The following is a 27,919-nucleotide window of genomic DNA, read 5'->3' on the forward strand; positions in this document are numbered from 1 at the left end:
ATTGGAAGAAACTGTTGCTAAAATGTTGAGCGTAGACCTTCAGGCTACTGTTCCTCCTCCATGATGGTAGCGATGAGAAGAGGGCATGTCTTGGATGGTGAGGATCCTTAATGATGGATGCCCCTTTCTTAAGACCTCACCTTTTGAAGATGTTCTTGATGGTGTGGAGGCTAGTGCTCATAATGGAGCTGGCTAAGTTTACAACTATCTGCAGTTTTTTCCAGTCCTCTCCATACCAGCAGGTGAAGCAAATTTGCTAGAGTCTTTAATGACAAACCAAATATTGATAAATCCCTTCTGAAGTATAGCCACTCACCTGCCTTTTTCATGATCGCATCGATGTGTTGGGCCAAGGATACATCTTCAGAGATGTTGTCTCCCATAGACTTAAAGCTGTTCACCATTTCTATAGCTGACCCCTCGATGAGGACTGTTGTGTATTTCTGTCCCTTAGTCTTTAGATGGAGAATTAGAGTCATACAGGGCAGAAACAGGCCATTCAACCCACCATGCTAATCTGTTGGTACCCATCCTTATTAATCCAATCTTCCAGCACTTGGCTCATAGTTTTCCGTGCTTCAACAATTCAAGGGCTCATCTAGACTCTTCTTAAATATTGTCAGCCACCTTCTTTCAAACACTCTCTCAAGCAGTGTGTTCCAGGTACTTGCTACTCTCTGGGTAAAGAAGGTACCCCTCAGATCCCCTCTACTTCACTTCATCCTTACTCTGAATCTATGCTCTCTAGTTTAATCTACCTCTGGTATGGGGAAAGGTTTCCTGCAGTCTGTAGCCCTCATAGTTGAACATACTGTACCTCAGTCATATTCCCTCCCAGCCTCCTCCACTCTGGGGGAAAACAGAACTGCTTCTTCGGAAAACTGAAGTGCTGCATCTCGGGCAGTTTTGTCACCTGGTTGATCCAAAATTATTGAGGAAAAGACAGTTTGATATTTTGTTGTCATTTGGCATTAGTCTTAATATGTCTTGTCCTAAATGAAAAGATCATGAAGAACCAACAATTGTTTGACAGCAACACACACAAAATGCTACAGGAACTCAGCAAGTTAAACAGGATCAACGGATGGAAATGAACAGTCAATATTTTGAGATGAGACCCTTTGTATCCTGAAATGGTGACTGTTCATTTCTCTTCATAGATATTGTCTCTCCTGCTAAGTTACTCCAGCATTTTGTGTGTGTTGTTGTGGATTCCTGCAGAATCTCTTGTGTTTATGACTTGGCCCCCTTTGTGGAAGGCAAGGACTTCAAGGTCAAGTTCAATTGTCATTCAACCACACACATGTATATGGCTCAGCAAAACATCATTCCTCTGTGCACAAGGTGCAAAACACAGTACATTCAGTCACCCAGAGCACAAAGCACATACAGGTGGTTACGATAGCCCTACATGTTATGGCCTGAAGACTGATGTTGCATGAGATGTCCTGGAGTCATGTTTCTGCAAGAACAAGCAATTAGTAGTTCCTCAACCCGTGTCGGATTGGGTTGTTTTTACCTTCATGACCTTGGGATTTTCCGGAATACTTTTTAATTGATTTTGACTGAAATTTGAACTTGCTTAAACAGGTTGGAGGCTACCTAATGGAAGCCAATTCTGATGAAGGGTCTTCTCCCGAAACATTGACTATTCATGTCCCTTCACAGAAGCTGTCCGACCTGTGGAGTTCCTCCAGAATTTTGTGTGTGTTGCTCAATGCTTCCAGCATCTGCAGAATCTCTTATGCCTCTATTGTCTGACAGCATTGTCTGAGGCTTTTCAGAGCTTTTGATAGGATTGATAAATAGCTGTTATGATCTTGGACAGATCAGTTCATTGGCTAGGGCAGTTCATTTGTGGAACATATTGGAATTGTGTGTACGATGAGCAACACAAAAAAGAATCTGTTTGAATTGGCAGCCAGGTTGAGTTGTCATTTCAGATATTATGAACTGTTTCACAGCATGGAAGGAAATTCCTGTTGATCCATGGAACAAGAACAATGAATGATGTCTTTTTCATTTAATTATCCAAGTGTATGATGGTATTTCATTCTCTGTTTAAACAATTCATATACCTACATGAAACTACCTCATGATTTACTTACATGAAGCCATCTGTGGGTTTGGGTTTTGGCCTGAAATTCGCTGTACCTTGTTGGAGAGAGGATTGCATTGTGGCACATAGTAAAAAATCATGTAGTTCTTACAATCTTTTTAGACAATAAGACCATAAGATATAAGAGCAGAATTAGGCCATTTGGTCCATCAAATCTCTGCCATTCATGGCTGATTTATTATCTCTCTCAACCTTATTCTCTTGTCTTCTCCCTGTAACCTTTGACACCATTACTAATCAAGAACCTATTGAACTCTGATATAAATATAGCCTATGACTTGGGATTTGGCCTCCACGCTGTCTGTGGCTGTGAATTGCACAGGATCACCACCCTCTGTCTAATGAATTTCCTCCTCAGCTCCGTGCAGGACTAATTAAGGGTCTCAGGCTGAAATGTCAACTGTTTATTCCACTTCAAGAAGTTATTCCTCACCTCTGTTCCAAATAGATGTACTTGTACTTTTGAGGCTGTGCCCTATGATCCTAGACTCAAAAGGAAACATCCTCTCCATGTCCACTGTATCTAGACCTTTCAATATTCAATAGGTTTCTATGAGATCCTACTTCATTCTTCTAAGCACCAACAAGTTCAGGCCCAGAGCCATCAAATGCTCCTCATATATTAACCCCTTAATTCACTGGATTCAGATGTTTAAATGTGCTACAGATCACATAACCATATGAAGGAAAATAGTGTCAATAAAATTACATGGTAATTCAAAATTATAAACTACCACTTTGGACTTGGTAGTGACCTTTTGGTGAGCATCTGCAATCTTTTGTGTATCCATGTTACCTCTTGGACTTCAACATTGATGCTAATTTCTGCAGAAGCAAGGTGCTGGAATCTGTAGCAAAAATCTGCTGGAGAAACTCAACAACTCAGGCAATATCAGTTGGAGAAAAGGAACTGTTGACATTTCTGGTCAAAACCTGCACCAAGACTAGAGTTATTGAGGTAGCCTTAGTTCATTAGTTTAGTGTCTTTTGGAGTTAGTCCCAATATATCGTGCACAAATGAAAGCATAATAATTGACCACCATCCTTTCTATATTAATCCCAGTTGGAAGCAGTAATTCCATCTCCCTCTGTACCTGGGAGATGCTTTACGAGATCTGATTGTAAGATTAAGGTTTGATTCCTGCGACTGTCTGCAAGGAGTCTGCATGTTCTCCTTGTGACTGTGTGAGTTCCCTCTGGGTGCTCTGGTTTCCTCCTACATTCCAGGGACATATGGATCAGGGTTCAAAGTTCAAAGTAATTTTATTATCAAAATAGGTATCTATCACCGTATACAACCCTGACAATCATTTTCTTATGAGTATTCTAAATAAATCGAAGAAGCATAATAGAATCTATGAAAGACTGCGCCTACAGGGCCTACTCCTGCTCCTATTTCTTATGTTCTTATCACAATGGCAGTGAAGGCGGAGGAAGGCTGCTGCGGTGAAGGGTCTCGAGTCGTCTTGCATTCTAAACCACCAAGACCTGACCTTGATCTGTCAATGACAGTATAGTGGCTGCCCCTGCAACAGTCTCCCCACGTGAAACAAAGTCATGCAATTCGCCATTAAGGTTCAAGATTCAAGATTGTTTAATGTCATTTCAATTACACGTGTGTAAAGGCGTACAAAATAATTGTTACTCTGGATCCGATGCAACACAAGAAGAAGCACAAGATAAAGAACACAATAATAAAAAAAACACAAAAAAAACTTAAATACATAAGATAGTTTATACACTTTGATTATATTTTCATATAGTGATGTTACTCATCTTACCCAGATTGCCACTTGAATATCCACCACTGAACAATTCCTTAGAAGAATTATCATACTTGACTTGAGTGACCGCACTACTAGAACAATAACAACGCAAAATAAACTGTAAGAGCTACTGAAAAAGCAGTGCAGGTAGACAGAGCATTAAGGTTTAAACGTAGAACAATTACAGTTGAAGTAATGAGTGGGTCTGCAGGGAACAGCTCACAATGAGTCACCATTGTATTAATTGTTAGCAAACACTACTTACTTATTTTTGGTCCTTATAATAATTTCATGCCTTGCACTGTACTGCTGCCACTAAACAAAAAAACTCATGACATATGTCAATGATAATAAACCAGATTTTGATTTTAATCATTGGAATGGCACCTCCCAAACTGTGCTGTCTTCCATTCGGAAGGACAAGGGCAATGTGTGCATGGCAGATCCATTATTTTTGCAAATGCACTGCATGTGGCTGCATGAAACTGTAGTGGACACAGCTGAGCACATCACAAGAACCAGCTTTCCCTTTAACGGACTCTGTCTACACTTCAAGATTTCAAAGGAAGTTTATTATCAAAGTACGCATATAACATTGTATACAGCCCGAGATTAATTTTCTTGCAACGTTCACAGTAAGTACAAAGAGACATGACGGAATCAATGAAAATCTGCACTCAAAGACAGTTAAGCAATGAATGTGCAAATACAAAAAGAAAAAGAACAAAATAATAATAAATAAGTAACAAATATTGAGGACATGAGTTGGAGCGTTGCAAGTGAATCTATTGGCTGTGGAATCAGTTCAATGTTGGGTTGAATAAATTTATCCAGCCTGATGGTTGAATGGTAATAACTATTCTTGAACCTGGTGGTGTGGGACCTAAGGCTCCTCTACCTCCTTCCTGATGGTAGCAATGTGAAAAGAGCATGGCCGGGATGGTGGGGGTCCTTGATAATGGATACTTCTTGCTGCATCAGTAAAGCAGTCAACAGGTTATAGGCTCTGCCAATTCTGTACATTCTCTCTTCTCCCCTCTCCCTTCGGGCAGCAGATACGAAGTCTGAAAGTGTGTCCACCAGGCTTAAGGATTAAGCCACAGTGTCATCAGACTTTTGAATGAACTCCCTTGTACAAAAGATGGGCTCTTGGTCTTAGAAACTACTTGGTTATGATCTTGCACTTTGTCGCTTACCTGCACTTCATCTTTCCGTTAACTTTTACACTTTATTCTCCATTGTTATTGTTTTACCTAGCTCAGTGCACTGTGTAATAATTTGACCTGTATAAACAATATGCAAGACAAGCTTTTTACTGTATCTTGGCACATGTGACATTAGTAAACCAACACCAAACCAGTATGGGTACCAGTCTACAAGTTCCCTTCTAAATCACTCAACACCTTGACTACATCTCTGGTCTTCATCACCACAGGGTTTCCGGTAGTCCCCCCCCGTCAGCATTGCGAGGGAGCTTCACTGCACAGGCTGTACTGGCTCAAGGAGCACCTCAACACCACATTCTCAGGAGCTTTCAGTAATGGGCAATAAGTGTTGTTTATATCAACTATGCCAATGTATTAGAATTATAGGATCATACAGCACAGAAAGAGACCCTTTGGCCCATTGCCTCCCCGCCAAATATAGCTGTCACAAATACCAATCCCATTTACCAAAATTAATTCCTTTGCTTTCTATGCCTTATGAAACAGTATAAGGATTTGGGAGACTACTAACAGAAGAACTAATGAACTGAAAATGATTGAGAGGCCAGAATTCGATGAGTGTAGATTTCTTGGGAAATTAAGGGATAGAAAAGATACAGAATTTAGAAGCATGAGATCGTGTAAGGATTTATAAAGAAGAATGGAATTTACTTTTTAAGAGATACAGCATGGAAACAGGCCCTTTTGGTCCAACACACCATTGCTGCCAAATTACACCCATGTGACCCATTAACCTGCTAACCCGTCTCTCCCCACTGATCTCCCTCCTGGCACTTATCCTTGAAAGCAGAACATGTGCTACACCTGCTCCTACACCTCCTCCCTCACTAGCATTCAGAGCCCTAAACAGTCCTTCCAGGTGAGGCAACACTTCACCTGTGAGTCTGTTGGGGTCACTTACTGTGTCTGGTGCTCCCTGTTTATCGGTGAGACCGGACGTAATTTGGGAGACAGCTTCGCCGAGCATCTATGTTCCACCTGCCAGAACAAGCAGGATCCCCCAGTGGCCACCCATTTTAATTCCACTTTGCATTCCCATTCCAATATATCCATCCATGGCCTTCTCCATTGTGGTAATGAAGCCACACTTAGGTTGGAGGATCAACACCTTATATTCATTTAGGGTAGCCTCCAACCTGATGGCATGAACATCAATTTCTCAAACTGCCAGTAAAATCCCCCCACACCCTCCCCACCTTCAGCATTTCCTATCCCCTTTTCCCTATCTCACCTTATCTCCTTGGCTACCCATCGCCTCTTTCTGGTGCTCCTCTCCTCCCCCCCTCCCCCACTTTTTCTTTCATCCATGGCCTTCTGTCTCTTTCACCAATCAACTTCCCAGCTCTTTGCTTCATCCCTCCCCCTCTAGGTTTCACCTATCACCTGGTGTTTTTCTCTCCCCTCCCACCACCTTTTAAATCTACTCCTCAGCTTTTTTTCTCTAGTCCTGCCGAAGGGTTTCGGCCCAAAACATCGACTGTGCTTTTTTTTCCATTGATGCTGCCTGGCCTGCTGAGTTCCTCCAGCATTTTGTGTGTGTTTGTGTGTGAATGTGGGAGGAAACCGGAGCATCTAAAGGAATCCCACGCGGTCACGGGGAGAACGTACAAACTTCTTACAGACAGCAGCGGAATTAACCCAGATCACTCTTGCTGTCATACCACTACGCTCCCCTGCTGTCCCGGTATTTTTAATTAATATTTTTATTTTAAAATATTTTAAATTAAAGCACTTAATTAAATGAGATTCACAGTACATGACCTTCAAAACAATGGATGTCAACAGTTCTGCATTGGAGCTGTCAAGTGTGGCTATAAAAAGGTGCCAAGTTAGGGTATCCCTGTGACAAAAACTGACTTATTTCACTAGCCTGCTGGGGAAACAGAGACTACAGGATGTTTCCATAAGGTTTATGAGTCAGGGTGGCTTAATTGGTCACTCTTCAACAAATAGCTTTGAGGATTTTGTCACCAAAGGGTACAGCAAATCTAACTACATGATTTAGTTCATGTCACCCCTCCAATATAACAAACCCATACTGTACTGTAAGATGCCTGGCCTTAAAATCAAATGTCAGATTGATGCATTGTCTGCCATTTCAGAAACTTCAGAATCAGAATCAGGTTTATCATCACTGGCATGAGACGTGAAATTTGTTAACTTAGCAGCAGCAGTTCAATGAAATGCAACTTGATGAAATTGACATAGCTTGCCATCACTAGCAGGATGTAATGTAATGGAGATCATTCCTCAATCCCAGCCAATGGTGATAAAGCCCATTGGTAGCTAGGTTATTGTTGTCCCATGTACTGAAATGGTTGAACAAGTTAGGTCTTTATTCTTTGGAGCGTAGACGGTAGAGAGTGGACTTGATAGAGGTATTTAAAATTATGAGGGGGATTGATAGAGTTGACGTGGATAGGCTTTTTCCATTGAGAGTAGGGGAGGTTCAAACAAGAGGACATGAGTTGAGGGTTAAAGGGCAAAAGTTTAGGGGTAACGTGAGGGGAAATTTTTTTACTCAGAGAGCTGTGGCTGTATGGATCCAGCTTCCAGCAGAAGTGGTTGAGGCAGGTTCAATGCTGTCGTTTAAAGTTAAATTGGATAGATATATGTACAGGAAGGGAATGAAGAGTTATAGACAGAGTGCAGTTCGGTGGGACTAGGTGAGAGAAGAAGTTCGGCACGGACTAGAAGGGCCGACATGGCCTGTTTCCATGCTGTAATTGTTATATGAAATACATGTTCCATCCCAAAAGATCATTGCAAACATAAGCACTTTGAGATAAGTACAAAAGCAAAAAACAGTAACAGAATACAGAAAATAGCGTCACAGTTACAGGGAAAGCACAGTGCAGGACGATGGTTAAGATGCAAGGACCATGCTGGGGTAGATTGAGAGATCCAGTTCATCTTTATCATTCAACGCTATTACAATGCCAGCAACTGGGCTTCAATTCCCGCTGCTGTCTGTCAGGAGTTTGTACGTTCTCTCTATGACTGTGCGGGTTTCCTCCAGGTGCTCCATTTTCCTCACATATTCCAAAGATATGCGTGTTAATTGGTCACATGGGTGCAATTGTGCAGCCCGTGCTGGGTTGGCCAGAAGGGCCTGTTACCAAATTAAAAAGAAATACAGCAGAAAAGCTCCAATACCGAGCCTTTTAATAGCAAGGTAGGAGCTGTCTCTGAGTCTGGTCATATGTGTTCTGATGATTTTGTAATTTCTCCCTGATGGAAGAGAGAATAACTTAGGTGGAAGAAGTCTTTTATTCTTTTGGCTGCCTTCCAGAAGCAGATGAAAGTAAAGACAAAGTAAATGGAGGGGAAGAGAAGGAATTGTGGGAAGCTGTTTGTATCAACAGAATACTAGTATTTCAAAAACTTCATTCATTGTGTATAATGCTTCAAGGTTTTTCATTAATTATAAAAAAATGTAACATTCCATTCCTTGAAGGAGGATCTGTTCTTCCTCATTTTACTCTCCATTACATCAGCTTCATCAGCTTTGTTCTTTTTTTAACTGCTCCTGTTTTCCTTTGTGACTGATTCTCCTCTTATGCAGAAACTTTGATCATTTTTTCTCTTTGTAGGTTTTACTTTTGGTTGTGCGGGTAATTGGTGTGTTAGCAGCAATGATTAATCAAAGGAGGGTGAAAGGTATAATCTACTCTCATGAGACTATTAGTATGAAGAGCTAAATCTGTCTTCTTCCTTGGAAAACAATTTATTGTGGAACATTAGGTTGGTTTCAGGCTAATGTTCACTAATAAGGCACCAGATAGCTACACCACTAAATACCTTTCAGCTTCAATATTAAACCAAGCACCACTCTGCCTCCTCATGTGGGCTAGAAGTTGCCATGCAGTTATTCTGTGGTGATTTAAGGTTTTTATCCAGTGCACTAGCCAACATTTAGCTTCCAGTTGACTTCTACTATTAGTGTTGTATTGTTTTGCGGAGAGTATTTACTTGACTGTAGGCCACGCAGCATCTATAGAGAGAATGAACAGTTGATGTTTTGGGCCAAAACCCTTCATCAAGCCATAAGACCATACGACATGGGAACAGAATTAGGTCTTTCCACCCATCAAATTTGCTCTGCCATTCCATCATGGCTGATTCATGATCTCTCTTAACCCCATTCTTCTGCGTTTTCTCCATAATGCCCTTACTAAAACCTATCTTAAGGCATCCGTTAGTCTTGCAAGACCATGGATCTGTGCCTGGAAAGTCTTCACTCTCCAGGGCGCAGGCCTGGGCAAGGTTGTATGGAAGACCAGCAGTTGCCCATGCTGCAAGTCTCCCCTCTCCACGACACCAATGTTTCCAAGGGAAGGGCATTAGGACCCATACAGCTTGGCACCAGTGACATCGCAGGGCAATGTGTGATTAAGTGCCTTGCTCAAGCACACAACATGTTCCCTCAGCTGGGACTTGAACTCACAACCTTCAGGTAGCTAGTCCAATGCCTTAACCACTTGGCCACGTGCTCACACTAAAACCTATCAACACTCACTTTAAATATACCCAATAATTTGGCCCCCACAGCCATCTATGGAAAGGAATTCCACAGACTCACCACTGTCTGGTAAAGAAGTACCTCCCCATCTCTGTTCTAAAGGAATACCTTTCTGTTCTGAAGCTGTGCCCTCTGGTACTAGACTCTCCCACTATAGAAACAGAATTGATGAAAGGTCTTAGCCCAAGACATCAACTGTTTATTCCCCTCCATAAATGCTGCCTGACCTGCCGAGTTCCTTCAGCATTTTGTGTTGCTCTGGATTTCCAGCATCTGAGGAATCTCTTGTCTATAATTATGATTTGTGGAGATTTGCCTTGAACAAATTGGCTGCCACATTTCCTGCACAATGCCAGTAGAATGTGGTTTGTTGAGGATATTGCGAAGTCATGAAATATCTTGCATAAACTCGATTCCTTCTTATCTATGTATCAGATAGATAGATAGATTGATACTCTATTGATCCCAAAGGAAATTACAGTGTCACAGTAGCATTACAAATGCAGAGATATACAAATATACAAATATTAGAGGAGAAGTAAGAAAGAATAAAAAAAACAAGTTACCTCAAACAGTCTAACAGGAGAGGGTCATCATTTCCCCAGCTATAGGTTGACTCATTACAGAGCCTAATGGCTGAAGGTAAGAATTACCTCATATAACACTCTTTGGAGCAATAAATTTGTCTTAGTCTATTACTAAAAATGCTCCTCTGTTCAACCAAAGTGACATGCAGAGGGTGAGAAACATGGTCCAGAATTGCCAGGATTTTCCGTAGGGTCCTTTGTTCTACCACAGACTCCAGTGTGTCCAGTTTGACTCCTGCAACAGAGCCAGCCTTTCTAATCAGTTTACTAACCCTGTTGGTACCACCTGTGTCGATGCCATTGCCCCGGAACACCACTGCATAGAAAATTGTACTGGCAACAACAGACTAGTAGGACATGTGAAGGAGGAGCCTGCATATTCCAAAGGACCTCAATCTTCTCGGGAAGTAGAGGTGACTGTCCCTTCTTGTACACAGCCTCTGTGTTGGTGCTCCACTCAAATCTGCCAACAAGGTGCACCCACTGGTACTTGTAGGTCCTCCCCATATCTATGTCCATTAGACCATAAAACATAGGATCAGAATTAGCCATTTGGCCCATCAACTCTATTCCACCACTCAATCATGGCTGAATTCTTTTTTCCCCTCCTCAGCCAAACCTGTGCTCACCATCAATAGTAATAGGGAGCAGTGTAGGCTTAATCTTCCAAAGGTCCATCACCATCTCCTTTGTCTTACTGATGCTGAGCTGCAGATGATTCAGCTTGCACCATTTGACAAAGTCCTCCACCAAGACCCTGTATTCACCCTCCCATCCTCCCTTTATACACCCAACTATTGCTGAGTCATGAGAGAATTTCTGCAGATGATGTATCTAAAGATGATGCATCTCTGTGTTGTACCTAAAGTTCAAGGTGTACAGGATAAACAGGATGGGAGCCAATAAAATCCCCTGTGGGGCCCCAGTGCTGCTTATTATCATGTCTGACACACAACTCTGAGGCCGCACAAACTGTGGTCTGCGAGTCAGGTAGTCCATTATCCAGGATAAAATGGAAGTGCCAACCCGCATTGAATGGAGCTCTTACCCCAGCAGTGAGGGCTGTATGGTATTGAAGGCACTTGAGAAATCAAATAACATGATCCTCAGAGTGCTGCCCTGCTTATCCAAATGGGAGTAGTCTCTGATCAGCAGGTAGATGACGGCATCGTTGATTCCATTGTGCTCCTGGTAGGCAAACTGCAGTGGATCAAGAACTGATCTGGCCAGTGTCTTCATGATGTGTGAGGTCAGCGCCACTGGACCATAGTCATTCAACACTTTCAGTTGGCCCTTCTTGGGTATTGAGACCAAGCATGATAGTCAGGACCCTTTCCAGGCTGAGACTCAGATTGAAAATCTGATGGATTTATTAATGAATTCCTACTACTGTCATCAACTCCCAAAGAATATTCCTCTTTTGATAAAAAAAAAAGATTGTCAGTATTATGCTGGTCCACTAGTATAACAGAATAAATCAAATTGAAAAACCACGGCAATAGTTGGTAACTGCTGATTGATTGATTGGCTGTCTATCATATTCAACGATGACAGAAGAAATCTGTGCAGGAAGAGCTTTTAAAGATGAAAAGCAATTGCACTGGGGCAGTTCCAATCTCTTGATCTCAGAAGTCTGGGTCCAATGGTATGAGTAGTTGCCACAACTGGGGTCTCCCTTGGTGGCAGTAGATGACTATGACGACTTCTGTGCCTTGTCATGCCCTTTGCCCTCCGTGAAGCATCACAGAGCTTCCTTTGTGGCCACTGGATCTCACAGTTGAACTCATCTGCCCAGTCCACTGGAGCTAACTTTGCATGCTAGGGCAGGTATGTCCCTATCTCATTGGGGAATGAGATCTGACATCTCTCTCATCTGGTTTAGCCCACTTGTTGAAGCAATATATAGGTTTTGGACACTGTTGCATGCAAACAGCTACTTGGAACCACAGGTAAGAGTTGATGCCTGGTGGGACAAAAGGTGGATGAGCAGCATCTGAATGGACACCACAAACCCCTTTATCACACGCGCTAACCTTCCCTGGAATCCCCGGTATTTGGTAATGGTTTTATTATTGTCATATGTACCAAAATACAAAGAAAATCTCTGGTGTGAACGTCATCCAAAGCAATTATTCCATACATAAGTATATTGGATTAGAATAAATAGAAAGCAATAACAAAATGCAGAATGTAGTGTTGCAGTTACAGAGAAAGTGCAATGTGGGAAGGTAAATAAAGTACAAGGGCAAAGTTGAGGTTGACTGACATCAGGAGTTCATCTTTATCATATAGGAGATTCATCAAGTATCTAATATCATCCAGTTAGAAGCTGTCCTTGGGACTAGTGGTATATATTCCCAAACCTTTGTAATTTCTATCCAATGGAAAGTGGGAGAAGAGCGAATGACATGTTTAGCACTGAGAATAACATCTTGGCTTGCCCAAATACTTCACATCTCAGGATTTTCTGGAACCAGAAAAGAGAATTCAAAATCCTTTCCAAACAAGATATATATTGATCCAAACTTTCTGAAGAAGCACTAGCAAAAATTATTGTAACAATCAGAAAGTTCAGGATTTCACCTTGAATATAGAAGTTCTGAAAAACCTAAATGAATCCTTCCTGTCGTGGCCTTCATGAAATTCAAGCTATGGCATTGAGTTAAATCCAACACAGGTTCAGCAATTCCAGTCATTTCAATGGAGAAGAACAGATGCAAGGGAGAGAGGTAATTAAAATGAGTTAATCTGAATGTATTTAATTATTCTTTCTTTTTCTTAAAGATTTTATTTCTTTTCAACAGACTGCAAATGTACAACCTGTTTGAAAGTTTGGACTGCTGGTTCATCTGAAGGATGAAGTATGACAAGATAGAATGCATTCCTGTAGTTGATTCATTGATGCAATTTATTCTCAAAAGGGTCCATTGCCCAGATGAACTAATTTCTTTCAAAAATCAAAAACAACACAGGATAACATGTTAATATCCTCATGCTAATGGGTCGTGAGCACTTGCTCAAGACTGCATTGATGTTGGGAGTGACACAGGGTTGACATGCAGGGGTTTTCAAGTGGGCACCTTCCTTCCTCAATGTTTCATTGATTAGTCCAATGCAACTTCGGAGGGCTTGACGATGACTTCTGGCGTCCCAGAGTCACACCCACCCCCCCGCCTCCCATTGTGTCCTCCCACTCTGTTGATGCTATCTTAGAGACAGGAGAGGTCTTCTTGCTTGATCCAAAGCCATTGACTGCTTCTTTCCACTGTCTCTGATTTGGCTCTGATGGTTTGCCATAGAGTCCAACCATGGATCCCTAGCTCCTTCAGCAATTTGATGGTTTATGTGGCTATAAATCCCCTACAACCCACTTCCACAGGACAAATTTTGGTTTACCAGTCCTGATGCTGAGCTTCAGCTGCTAGATCTGCATAGCAAAGCCTCTTGCGTAGCCAGTGAATCCTCCCATGGAATTGCTAGTTCCACAATGTAGACGATCTGTACTGAATTGGACCAGAGGACCACATCTGGCCTAAGATTGGTGGTGGCAATTTCCAGTGGAAAAGTGAGTTGTTTATTGACATCCACCAGCATTTTCCGGTCACGGGTCAAATATTACCCACTGAAGGCTCAGACAGTCAAGAGTAATTCTAACCGGAATCTGAACATTAGTAGGTGGTCTTGCTGCTACTGGAAAATTCCAGGATGTTGCACACTGTCTCATTAAGTTTTTGATTAGTAAGAGTGTCAGAGATTATAGGGAGAAGGCAGTAGAATGAGGTGGGGAAGGGATAAATAATCAGCCTTGATGAAATGATGGAGCAGGCGCGATGGGCCAAATGGCCTACTCCTGCTCCTATGTCTTAGGGTCTTAAGGAAGAATGTAGAACATAGAAATCTACAGCACATCACAGGTCCTTCGGCCCACAATGTTGTGCTGACCATGTAACCTACTCTAGAAACTGTTTAGAATTACCTCTATTTTTCAAAGATCCATGTACGTAAAAGAAACTTGTGGGAATTCTATTTCAAGAGGATTCAAAAATCAGTTGCAAGAGTTTAATAACCATTATTAATTAATTAAAAATATAAATGCACATTGCAATTTAAAAAAAAGTTTTGCTTAAGTGTACATTTTAATGAAGACTGGTGATCCTATTTGTATAAACAGGCTGGGATAGGAGGGGAGATTATGAAGGTAGTCAGTCCATCAGCTCAGTCTGTTCCTGAGCTTTCACTGAGCTCATCCAAATGCACGGCAGGAGGCTGGACCCACTATCAACTAATCGACAACTCCCTCCGTAATTCTCCATCACCATGAGCAGCTGCGGAGTTCAAAGGTGGGTAAGGGTGTTATATGTATTTAATGTATGAGAAGTGTTTGATAGCGCTGGGCCTGTACTTGCTGAAATCTTGAAGAATGAGGCAAGATCTCATTGAAACCTATCGAATATTGAAGTGCAAACAACAGGAGTTCTGCAGATGCTGGAAATTCAAGCAACACACATCAAAGTTGCTGGTGAATGCAGCAGGCCAGGCAGCATCTCTAGGAAGAGGTACAGTCGACGTTTCAGGCCAAGACCCTTCGTCAGGACTAACTGAAGGAAGAGTTAGTAAGAGATTTGAAAGTGGGAGGGGGAGGGGGAGATCCAAAATGATAGGAGAAGACAGGAGGGGGAGGGATGAAGCCAAGAGCTGGACAGGTGATTGGCAAAAGGGATATGAGAGGATCATGGGACAAGAGGTCCGGGGAGAAAGACGGGTGGGGGGGGGGCGCGGAAACCCAGAGGATGGGCAAGGGGTATAGTCAGAGGGACAGAGGGAGAAAAAGGAGAGTGAGAGAAAGAATGTGTGTATAAAAATAAATAACAGATGGGGTACGAGGGGGAGGTGGGGCATTAGCAGAAGTTAGAGAAGTCGATGTTCATGCCATCAGGTTGGAGGCTACCCAGATGGAATATAAGGTGTTGTTCCTCCAGCCTGAGTGTGGCTTCATCTTTACAGTAGAGGAGGCCGTGGATAGACATGTCAGAATGGGAATGGGATGTGGAATTAAAATGTGTGGCCACTGGGTGATCCTGCTTTCACTGGCGGACAGAGCGTAGGTGTTCAGCAAAGCGGTCTCCCAGTCTGCGTCGGGTCTCGCCAATATATAATAGGCCACATCAGGAGCACTGGACGCAGTATATCACCCCAGCCGACTCACAGGTGAAGTGTTGCCTCACCTGGAAGGACTGTCTGGGGCCCTGAATGGTGGTAAGGGAGGAAGTGTAAGGGTATGTGTAGCACTTGTTCCGCTTACAAGGATAAGTGCCAGGAGGGAGATCAGTGGGGAGGGATGGGGGGGACAAATGGACAAGGGAGTCGCATAGGGAGCGATCCCTGCGGAAAGCAGAGGGGGGGGAGGGAAAGATGTGCTTAGTGGTGGGATCCCTTTGGAGGTGGCGGAAGTTACGGAGAATATTGAAGTGCCTAGAAAGAGTTGCATGTGGAGTGTATGCTTCCTGTAGTGGGGGAGTCTAGGACAAGAGAACACAGCCACAGAGTAGAAGGATGTCCCCTTGGAACAGAGGTGAAGAGGAGCGTGGTTCAGCAGTCTGTAGTCACCAGAAGATTCTGGGAAACAGAGACAGCATGTGTGAACCTTGTGGAGAAAAGGCTGTGTGATGGAGAGCGAGCCGATGTTCTACTCCATTGTGCGGATTAAAATTTCCATTGTTTGCCAATTAAAGCAACAAGGGAGAATGAAACATTGACGCAAATGTGGAAGGTGAGCACTAGCTGCCTGCCTGCCTTTGAATCGCTGGTGGGAATGCTCTGCTGCTGAAGGGGGAGTTTGCTTTTTGATCGCTGGTGGGAATGCTGTGCTGCCGGAGAGGGAAGACTGCCTTTTGATCATTGGTGGGATCGATCAACTCCCAGAAAGGGGAAAGATTGCCACTGTGCCCAAAGGATTTTATCCTGGTTTTCTGAATTATGGATATGGACTTGGACTATGGACAATTTTTCAGTCTTATAATTTTTTATATTTTGTGTTTTTGCCCATTCTTTCTCTTTTTTTGTGTGTGGGTCAATGGGATTTGGCGGTTGATGTGTCTGTTCCATTTTTGCTCGTTTTTTTGTGCAGGGAGGGGGGATTTGGGGCTTGATGATGGTGCTGCCCTTCTGTTCTTTCTTGGTTTAATGGCTATCTGGAGAAGAAAAATTTCAGTCATATACTTTGATAATAAATTAATTTTTGAACTTATTAAGCCAGAGAGGGAGGTGAATCGATGGACTTCATTGCCACAGATGGCTGTGGAGGCCAAATCATTGGGTATATTTAAAGCAGAAGTTTTTATGTTCTTGATTGGTAAGGGTGTCAAAATTTATGGGGAAAAGGCAGGAGAATGAGGTTAAGGGGGATAATAAATCAGCAATGATTGAATGGCAGAGCAAACTGGAAAGGCCTAATAGTTTAATTCTGCTCCGAAGTCTTATGGCTTTAAGTCATGATGGGACACACGTCCCTTTGGAGCCACTGCCCATGACTAAGTACAATCCAGTCTGATACATCTTTGTTTGCCTTCTTGAATGTCTCAAGGATGATGACTGAGCTGCTTGGCAGAGAAATTACTCTTGCTTGCTGGCTTCATGTGAGGGCATGTTGTGTCAAGGCTCAACATGATTGATGACCATAATCCAATGGCATTTAGAGGTTGCATGGTTCCAAGGCTTGGCATTGAGCCTTCTATGGATTTTTTTATATGCTGTGGATTTAATTTTGCCAAGAATGACAGCTCCAAAATTGCAAAATATTAAATTTCTTCTTCTGTCCAATTTTCCTTCCTGTTCTGTCTAGGTACAGTGTAAATACAAAATTTGAATATTAACTATTATTGTCAAGATGCTGCAGTCCTTTATTATATATCTAAATCCTTGCCAAGCAAGAGAATAGAGATCCTGTCTTCGATAAATCTTGTTACATTTAGATATACGATGACTACTATAATTGCAGAGTCTCTGTTTGCTAGACTCATTCGTATATATTCAGTCATCATTTGCTTAGTTGTTTTTCAGTGAAAATACAAAGGTGATGTGAGAAATAATGAAGAAGGGTTGAATATGTCAGCGTGCCTTATTTAGATAATGCTGGTGTAAATAATAGGGTGTAAGACCTGAGGGGATGTGAATTAAATACACAGAAAAGAAATGGTAATTTTTATTGCACCTTAATCAGTTTAGATCTTCAAAGCAATTTAGGACAATATATCTAATCAACATAGAAGCACAAAAGAAATATATTTATTTTTCTAGATTAATTGTATGTTTTAAAAGAACCTTGTCAAGTTTCTTTCTTAGAAATAAGCAGCATTAGTATTTATAATAATACATCGAGTCGAGTGGTTGAGGGGAGAAACAAAGGTGTGATTGGCATAACGACATTTCTGTTTCAGTAATGTCCTTCATTCTGAGCATAGGATCAATCTGACATATAAACTCAGTGGCCACTTTATTAAGAACACCCATACACCTGCTTGGTAGTGCAAATATCTCATCAGCCAATTATGTGGTAGCAACTCAAATGCATAAAATCATGCAGGCATGGTCAAGAGGTTCAATCGTTGTTCAGACCAAACATCAAAATGGAGAAGAAATGTTATCTAATTGCCTTTGATCATTTACTGTTGTTGGTACCAGATGGGGTAGCTTAAGTATTTCTGAAACTGCTGATTTTCTGGGATTTCCACCCACAACAGTGTCTACAGTTTACAGGGAATGGTGTGAAAAACAAAAATACGTTCAGTGAGTGGCATTTCTGTGGACAAAAATGACTTGTTAATGAGAGAGGTCAGAGGAGAACAGTCAGACTGGTTTAAGCTGACAGGAAGGCAGCAGTAATTCAAATATACATGGTAAAAGAGCCGTACGTAGAAGAGCATCTCTGTATGTACAACACATTGAACCTTGAAGTAGATGGGCTACAGCAGCAGAAGATCACAAGCATACACTCAGTGAGCACTTTATTAGGTACAGGAGGTTATAACATGGCCTCTGAGTGTATATATGACGTAAAGGCATCCGTTAGTCTTGCGAGACCATGGATCTGCGCCTGGAAAGTCTTCACTCTCCAGGGCGCAGGCCTGGGCAAGGTTGTATGGAAGACCAGCAGATGCCCCTGCTGCAAGTCTCCCCTCTCCACGACACCGATATTGTCCAAGGGAAGGGCATTAGGACCCATACAGCTTGGCACCAGTGTCGTCGCAGAGCAATGTGTGATTAAGTGCCTTGCTCAAGGACACAACACGTTGTCTCGGCTGGGGCTCGAACTAGCCAATGCCTTAACTACTTGGCCACGTGACGACAGACCTATCAATCTCGTTGATAGCCTCTTCATTTCAGGGGTTGGAAAAATTATGTCATCTTTTCTAGTACTATTCACGTTTCTTGAATCAATTAAAGAATTCTGACTGTACTTATGGACTGTGTTAACAGCAGCCCTCTTTTAGAGAAAAAAAACATTTCCTATTAGCAAGTGCACAAGGAAGGAAGGAGACAAAATCCTAATGAGCTATTCCTGATATGAACACCTTTATTTCTAAATTGTAAAATATACTGCACTTAGGTGGCATGGTAAATAACAGTTATGGTAACATAGCAGTAATCATAACACTGTTATAGCTCAAGTGACCCCGGTTCATTTCCCGCCATTATCGGTAAAGAGTTTGTATGGGCTTCCATATGGGCTTCCTCTAGGTACTCTGGTTTCCTCGCACACTCCAAAGACATAGAGTTTAGTAGGTTAATTGGTCACACAGGGTGTAACTGGATGGTACGGGCTTGTTGTGTCAGAAGGACCTGTCACCATGCTGCATCCCAGGATCAATATTGCTTTAATGAGTTGTGTGTCCGAGTGAGCTTAAGCCCATTTTAACTTATACCAGACCTCTCACAGGAACTCACTGCTTGGCTCTTGCTGCACATTGGCACTGAAATGTGGGCTGTTCCCAGCACATCCTTGTGTGAGGATTTGTTAATGCAAACAATACATTTCACCATATGTTTCAATGCTCATGTGACGAGTAAATCTGAATCCGAATACTCCCTTCTGAGACAAAACATCCTTTTTCCAAGAACTTACCCTGCTTGAGGATACAAAAGAGCTTCTTGGGCTGCACCAGACTCACAGTATCATTAATGATGAACATGAAACTACCCAAATGATTCTTGGGTATTTATGTGTATCTGTATAATGTTCTTCAAGCAAATCTGCCCCATAGCAAGAGGCAGCACCTTGCCAGAACCGACAAAGCCACTGTCCCACATCTCAGAAATCCAGATTCAATCCTGACCACTCGTGTTATCCATGTGGATTTTGTACATTCTCTTTGTGACTGCGTGGGTGTCCCTCGGCGTATGTGGTTTTCTCACACACCCCACTTAATGGTTAGGATGTGAATTGTCACTGTAATGTGTGTATAGTCTGGGAGAGAATTGATGGGAATACGGAGAGAATAAAGGATTAAGGGATTAGCCTTATTTGTCACATGTACGGTACATGGAAAAGGCAAAACATACAGTGAAATGTGTTGCTTGCATCGAAAATCAACACAGCGCAAGAAGGTGCTGGGGGCAGCCTGCAGTTATTGCCATGCTTCCAGCGCTAACATACCATGGACACAACTCACTAACTCTACCCATGATTAGCATAATCTCATAAATTAAAGTATATGGCATGCTTGCCTTCAGTAGTTGAGGCAATGAGTTCAAGAGTTATGTTCCAGCTTTATAGACCTCTGGTTAGGCTAAATTTGGAGTGTTGTATTGAACTCTACTTGCGCCATTATAAGAAGGATGTGGAGGCAATGGAGAGGGGGAGAAGAGTTTTGCTAGATGCTGCCTGGATAAAGGGCGTGTGCGATAAGGAGAGGTTGGATAAGCTTGGGTTGTTTTCTCGGGAGAAGCAAAGACTGAAGAGTGACCTGATAGAAGTTTATAAAATTATGAATGACATGGACAGAGTAGGTAGCTAGTATCTTTTTCCCATGGTTAAAATTTTGAATGCCAGAGGACATGAACTTGAGGTGACATAACTTAATTAGTTTGACACAATATCATGTGCCAAAGGAAATGTCCTATTCTGTTCTTGCACAATAATTTGTACTCTTGACCTGAAAATCTGTCTTATCATGACCTTACCCATTATTGTCTGCCTGCACTGCACTTTCTCTGCAACTGTAACACTTTATTTTGCATTCTGTTGCTGCTTCTCCTTTTTATTACCTTAATGTACTGATGAGATGAAGTTACCTGTATGGATGGCATGCAGAACAAAGGTTTATACTGTACCTTGTATTATGTGACCATAATAAACCAATTTACCTATTTAGCTACTTTAACTTCTATATTCTATGTTCTAATCTGTAAACTAATGCTTGATAGTTAGTCTAGTTGGTTTGATAGTGTCCGTTAATCACCAATTAAAGGATCGAGGAAGATTGAGACATTGAGGTGAATGCGGAAGGCAGGTGAGAACTCAGTGCTGACTGCCTTCCTTTTGATTGCTGCTGAGAAGGCATCAGTGAGTGGCCTATCGCTGGGTGGCAGGCGGGTAGACATCTCTGCCTAGTGCGGTACCTCTCTCTTTCGATGAACGCCAGTGATATCGGTTCTGACTATTGCGTTTATGGACTGTGGACTTTTTCAGACATGGTTTTTACATTCTGTGCATTTTATCGCCTGTTCTTTTTCCATTTTGTTGTGTGGGGGGAGTGGGGTTTTGGTGGGGTTGATGACAGGGATGCTATTTTTTATGCGGGGTGAAGGGGTGAGTTTGATGTTTCGCTCTGAACAACTTTTATGTTCTATATTTGTTTCATGGCTACCTGCAGAAGACGAATTTCTGAGTTGTCTATGGATACATGATTTGATAATAAATAAACCTTTGAAACTTTGAACCAGTGGTTCCCAAACTTTTTTGGTTTATTGCCCCCTTACAGTTCCCAGACCACATCCCCAGTGCCCTCCTCTCCCTTTCTGGCCATTACATAAAAAGCTATAAAGAATTTTAATTTACAAAGTATAGAGAGGGAAAATAAGCCAGTCATTGTTTTAGTGGCATCCACACAGGACTTCGAGGAGCGTGGTCTAGGGTTCAAATCCAGACAGCTCCTTGCATGCTTTCCATCCACACAGGGTTGAGTGTCGAGCTAGTAATTCAGCCTTGTAAAAAACAAATGCTAAAAAATTGGTGAAGTTGCCACCCAGTGTGCCTCAAGGCGCAAAGAAGAACAATAAAATGAAAGAAAATAGGAACTGCAATTTTAAAGCAATGACAAATAATTGCAAACATTATTCAAATCTATTTAAAACTACAAATAACATTATTTCTTTATTATTTAATTACAGTAAAAACAATTTTCATTGACAATTTTAGAGTGTACATTAGTAGTCCAACTATGCACTGCTTCATTGCCTTTACACTTTTCAATGAGATGGATGGGCTTGGTGCACTAATAGCGGCTTCACATCATCAGGCTGAATATTACTCAGAAGGAGTCTCAGATCCCTGCGTTCAGTAACTTGCAGTCTGTTTCATTGCTTTGAAAGAAGTTGGGCGACTGCACTGAAACCACACTCCACTAGATATGATATTGGAAAGGCAATAAAAAACATCTTGACCTTTCTTCACAGTGCTGGACAGCATTCAGAGATTTCCTTTTGCAATCAAATATCTTGATATGATTTTGTGAATCTCGACTTCGGCTCTGAGTCATTTTGTAGCGAGATCAGTTTTTTCCCACATCCTTCCTGTTAATTCCTCATTACAAGTGTTCAGGAATGGATTTATTACCCAATCTGGAATTTGGATTATGAATTGATCCTGAAATCTCTGTGTTATGTCTTCATTCAGCTCACTCAGGTGAGTTCAGTACTTGATGATCATCATCTGATATTATTTCTTTCTCTTCCAACTCAGAGAAGATCAGAGGTCGTGACGGCCAATGTTTCATTTAAATATGGTTAACTTGGACAGAAATGTGCAGTTGACTGATCAGACTTTGATAAGATTCACATAATTTCCTTGCAATTGAAAATTGATTTAATTAAACTTTGTGAATAATTGACAAATAAGCAGTGTCGTACATAATTTACTTGAGTTGATTACTGTAAGAAGCGTTTGAGTCTTCAAAGAATTTTATCATAGTTTCAATAAGTGTATAAAAGCACCTCAGGCTGTTTCCTTTTGAGAGCCATCTGACTTATGCGTGCAACAGAATGTGTTCAGACTGTTCATCATTCTCAATACAATGCTCTCAAATAGAATTGAGAGTATGAGACATTATTTCATTTACTGCTTTATTGGTAACAATATTTAATGATTTGTGCAGCCAATCACTGAGGTATTTTGTTCCAAGTCGTTGTCTGTGAAGTACATAGTGCACAGTAGATACGTTAGATACAGCTTTTTCAAGAAAACAATCACCTCATGTTCACATGGTGTTGCCTCATCTGTTGCATAAGCAGAATTTTAGTGAGCAGAGTGTCCTTCTCTTTGAAAAATTGCTTAACAACCCTAAATATTGGCTTCCACTTTGTAATTGTCTAGTCTCCTTACAAAAAAAGAACTCTTGAACCATGCTTTCATCTTTTATAAAGCAAACATAACCAAGAAGCAAAGATTTGTTGCCTGGCAAAGTTGACTCATCCAACTGCCGAATAAATTCTGCTGTCCTAGGTACGTTGCACAATGTGCCTCTTCTACATTCTCAGATATTCCATCTATTCGTCTGTGGAAACAATTGTTGCTAATCAAGATCACTTTAACTATTTGGTCAGGTGACTCATGCAAAACTGTACTCAGAACCTCCCTTACCGTTGGCAGAATCAATTCTTGTTCAAATGTATATGACCTTCCAGACTGGGCAAGGAGCGATGAAATGTTGCATAAAGTACACAAACCATTACTGTTTTGTTGTAAAGTGCTGCCAAATGTGTTTTGAAGTGTTTTCCATTTCTGAAAGTTTCACAAAGTGACTGAAATTAGCAAAGTTTTTGTTTGCTTTTACAGAGTGTATTCTCTTCAAATGTTCAAAGAGCCTAGATGTTTCATTGTGGTCATTTGAAAAACTTTTTCAGACAACAGATACGTTGTCTGCTGTTGGATCCTTGGTGCTGGTATAAATCATTATTTTAGATACTCCACACTTTTCTGTCCACACTTCTTTTTCATTTGGTCGAAATGGGATGGGATAACAACAACAGCCAATCTCCTATTATTTAAGTGCAACCTCAAGTGTTGACATCAATAAAGGGAAAAGTTATGGCATCATCATATCTCAGGGAACATCTGACTTTCTGCCTGAAGGTACATAAAGTGGGGCAGCAAAGTCTCAGTTGGGCCATGAGGTAGAGAAATGCAGTCAAAACCACTCCAGAGGGCAGATTCTGAATTTTACCCATTGAATGACATACGATAGAGTCAGAGTCATAGAGAAGTACAAAACATAAATAGGTTCTTTGGCCCATCTAGTCCATACTGACCCATTTAAACTACCTACTCCCGTCAACCTGGACCTGGACCATAACCCTCCATACCCTACCATCCATGTAACTACCCAAACTTCTTTTAAGAATTGAAATCGAGCTCGCATGCAGCACTGACACTGACAGCCCATTCAACACTCTCATGACCCTCTGAGTGAAGAAGTTTCCCCTCACATTCCTTTTAAATTTTCATCTTTCAGCCTTAATCCATGATCTCTAGTTGTAGTCCCACCCAGCCTCAGTGGAAACAGCCTGCTTGCATTTACCCTATCTATACGCCTCATAATTTTGTATACCTCTATCAAGTCTTCTCTCAATTTTTTATGTTCCAAGGACTAGCCACACAGGAGATGCCTCCTTCTCATTGTTACCATTTGGAAGGAGGTACAGAAGCCTGAAGGCACACACTCAGCAATTCAGGAACAGCTTCTTACCCTCTGCCATCCAATTTCTAAATGGACTTTGAACACGTGAGCACAATCTTACGACTTATTATTTCAGGGTTTTTTTTGCACTACTTATTTATTAACTTAACTATTTCATAGGCACATATATACTTGCTGTAATTTAGTAACTTTTATCTTTATATTTATTTAACATATAATTCATTGTATTGCTGCCATAAAATTAATTAATTTCATGACATACGCTAGTGATCTTAAACCTGATTCTGATTCTGATAAAGTCTTAACCCATTTAATATTTCCATATAACTCAGGACCTCCAAACACAACAACACCCTTGTAAATTTTCTCTGTACTCTTTCAACCTTATTTACATTTTTCCTGGAGATAGATAACTAAAACTGCACACAATGCTCCAAATGAGGCATCACCAATCTCTTATACAACCTCAATGTAACATTACATCTCCTGTACTCAATAATTTGATTTATGAAAGCCAATGTGCCAAAATCTTTATTTACGACCTTGTCAGTCTGTGACACCACTTTCAATGAATTAAGGATCTGCATTTCCAGATCCCTTTGTTCTACCGCACCTCAGTGCCCTATCATTCATTGTGCAAGACCGACACTGGTTGATCCAACCGAAGTGCAACACTTCACACTTGTCTGCATAAAATTCCAACTACCATTTTCAGCCCATTTTTCCAGCTAGTCCAGATCCCACTGTAAGACATAGTAGTCTCCACTGCACCCCTAATCTTCATTTCATCCTCAAATTTTCTGATCCAGTTAACCACATTGTCATCCAGAACATTGATATATATGAAATGAAATGAAATATCTTTATTGTCATTGCATAGTACAATTTGTCATGCACCAAATGAACCCAACACTGATCTAGCACTCCACTAGTCACAGAGCTCCAGTCTGATTGACAACCATCTACCACCACTCTTTGGCTTCTCCCGCACTGTCAATATCTATTCCAACTTACTACCTCATCTTGAATACTGAGCGACTCAACTTTCTTGACCAACCTCCCACGTAGGACCTTGTCAAACACCTTACTAAAGTCCATATAGATAATATCCACTGCCTTGCCTTCATCATTTTTCCTGGTAACTTCCTCAGAAAAACTCTAAAGCATGGCCTACCATGCACAAAGCCATGCTGACTATCCTTAATCAGTCCATGCCTATCCAAATACTCATATATCCGGTTCCTTAATACCTTCCAACAACTTATCCACTACTAATGTCAGGCTCACCAGCCTATAATTTCCTGGTTTATTTTTAGAGCCTTTGTTAAACAGCAGAACAACATTGGCTATCCTCCAGTCCTCTGGTACCTCATCTGTTGCTAATGGTGATTTAAGTATCTTTGCTAGAGCCCCAGCAATTTCTGTACTTGCCTCCTGTATGGTCCGAGGGAACACCTTGTCAGGCCGTGGGCCTTCTCACTCTAATTTGCCTCAGATCAGCAAACACCTCCTCCTCTGTAATCTGTATAGAGACCATGAACTTGAGGCAGTTTTGCCTCATTTCTATAGACTCTGTGTCCATGTTCTAAGAAAATACAGATGAGAAAACTGCATTTAGGATCTCCTCCAACTTTTTTGGCTCCACACATGGATTACCATTCCGATCTTTCAGAGGTCAATTTTGTCCCTTGCAATCGTTTTACTCTTAATATATCTGTAGAAACACTTGGGATTCTCTTTCACCTTGTCTGCTAGAGTAACTTCAAGGCTTATTTTAGTCCTCCTGATTTATTTCTTAAGTGTTCTCTTGCATTTCTTATACACCATAAGCACCTCATTTTTTTCTTTAGCAGTCTATACCTGCGGAACACTGCCTTTTTTTTCTTAACCAGGGCCTCAATATCTCTTGAAAACCAAGGTTCCCTTCATCTGTTATCTTTTCCTTTTATTCTGACAGGCACAGACAAGCTTTGTACTCCCAAAATTTCAAATTTGAAGGCCTCCCACTTACCAAGTACACCTTTGCCAGAAAACAGCCTGTCTCAATTCACACTTGCTAGATCCTTTCTGTTACCATCAAAATTGGCCTTTCTCCAATTTGGAATCTCTACCCACAGACCAGACCTATCTTTTGCATATTTACCTTGAAACTAATGACACTGTAGTCATTTGATGCAAAGTGCTCCCCTAAGCAAAATTCAGTCACATGCCCTGTCTCATTAACTAAAAGCAGAACAAGTATTGCACACTCTCTTGTTGGGACTTCTATGCACTGATCAAGAAAACTTCCCTGAACACATTTAACAAACTCTATCCATCTAGTCCGTTTTACACTGTGGGAGTCCCAGTCAATATGTGGAAAGTCAAAGTCTCCCACTATAACATCCTTATGTCTCTTGCAATAGTCTGTGATTTCTCAACAAATTTGCTTCTCTAAATCTAGCCTGTTGGTGGTTTGCAGTATAAACCCATTAACATAGTCATATCTGTCTTATTTCCCAATTCCACCACAATGTTCTCCAGTCTGAGTACTGCCATGACATTTTCTTTGCCTAGTGACACTGCCCCTCTCTTTTTCATCACTCCTGGTCTGTCACGTCTAAAACAATGGAACCTCAGAATATTGAGCTGCCAGTCCTGCTACTGCAACCAAGCCTCACTAATGGCTACAATATCATAAGTCCAGGTGTGGATCCATGCCCTGAACTCATCTGCCTTTCCTACGATACTTCTTGCATTGAAATATATGCAGCTCAGGCCTCTAGTAGCACCATGCTCAACCTTTTGATTCCTGACTTTGACTGAAGTCTTAACAACATCTGTCTTAACAACCCCTCCACTAACTGTTCTGGCACTCTGGTTCCCATTCCCTTGCACCTTTAGTTTAAATCCCACCATGCAACATGAGACCTTTGCTCAACCCCCGAGAAGCTACTGCACTCGCACACGTTGCCATCTTACCAGAAGTTAAATCACTGTCTTTTCCTATTCATTGGGTGAACCTGAGTAAGTTACACCTTCTCAGGCTTCCAACCCCCAAGCTGGCCGCTGCTGAAAGCTAATTCACAAGAATTGCATCACTGTGTGATTAGAGTATGGGAATTGTACTAGCTAACATTGTACTACAGTAGTGAACACCAATAATGTGTGGGCTGGGCCCAGAAATGACACAATTTCTTCAGTCCAGGTTTCTCATGATATGCCAAGTACAGAAGTATCACATTGCTTTTCAACAACTATAACACACTTTGATTGAAGTGTAAGAGAACAGTGGGTTAGCAAAAGAAGGAGTGATAATATGATCATTGTAATCAATTATGAGAGACTGAGGATCAAATGCTTATAATAGGTTTCATATTATCTTAAAGAATCATTTCCCCAGGCAGTTAATCTGATTGACGATTCTAGTTAGCTGCCCACCCACCTCTATCTATTGCCTCAGTCACTGCACTGCACTGTAAGCACTTTAAACCACTTTTAATAATGCTGTTTACAATCATGCACACGTACTCCATCCCTGCACTTTAACCTCGAATGTTATTTTAATATAATTCTTCATTCCGTTTAATTGTTGAATGTTTTTGATTTTTTGTTTCACGTCACCCCAACACATCACAGGAAATTCCTGATATATATAAATGTAAATGGCGAATAAAGTTGATCCTTCACCCTTGATCATTGAACAGTGTCCCTTCAGAGTACCGTCGACCGCTTCACCTTAAACTGGGTGTTGAAAGTGCCACTTCATGATCACCTTGGATGGAATTGTTTGGATCATCTGGTTTA

The sequence above is a fragment of the Mobula birostris genome, chromosome 23, assembly GCF_030028105.1.
Source record: "Mobula birostris isolate sMobBir1 chromosome 23, sMobBir1.hap1, whole genome shotgun sequence".
Classification (NCBI taxonomy): Eukaryota; Metazoa; Chordata; class Chondrichthyes; order Myliobatiformes; family Myliobatidae; genus Mobula; species Mobula birostris.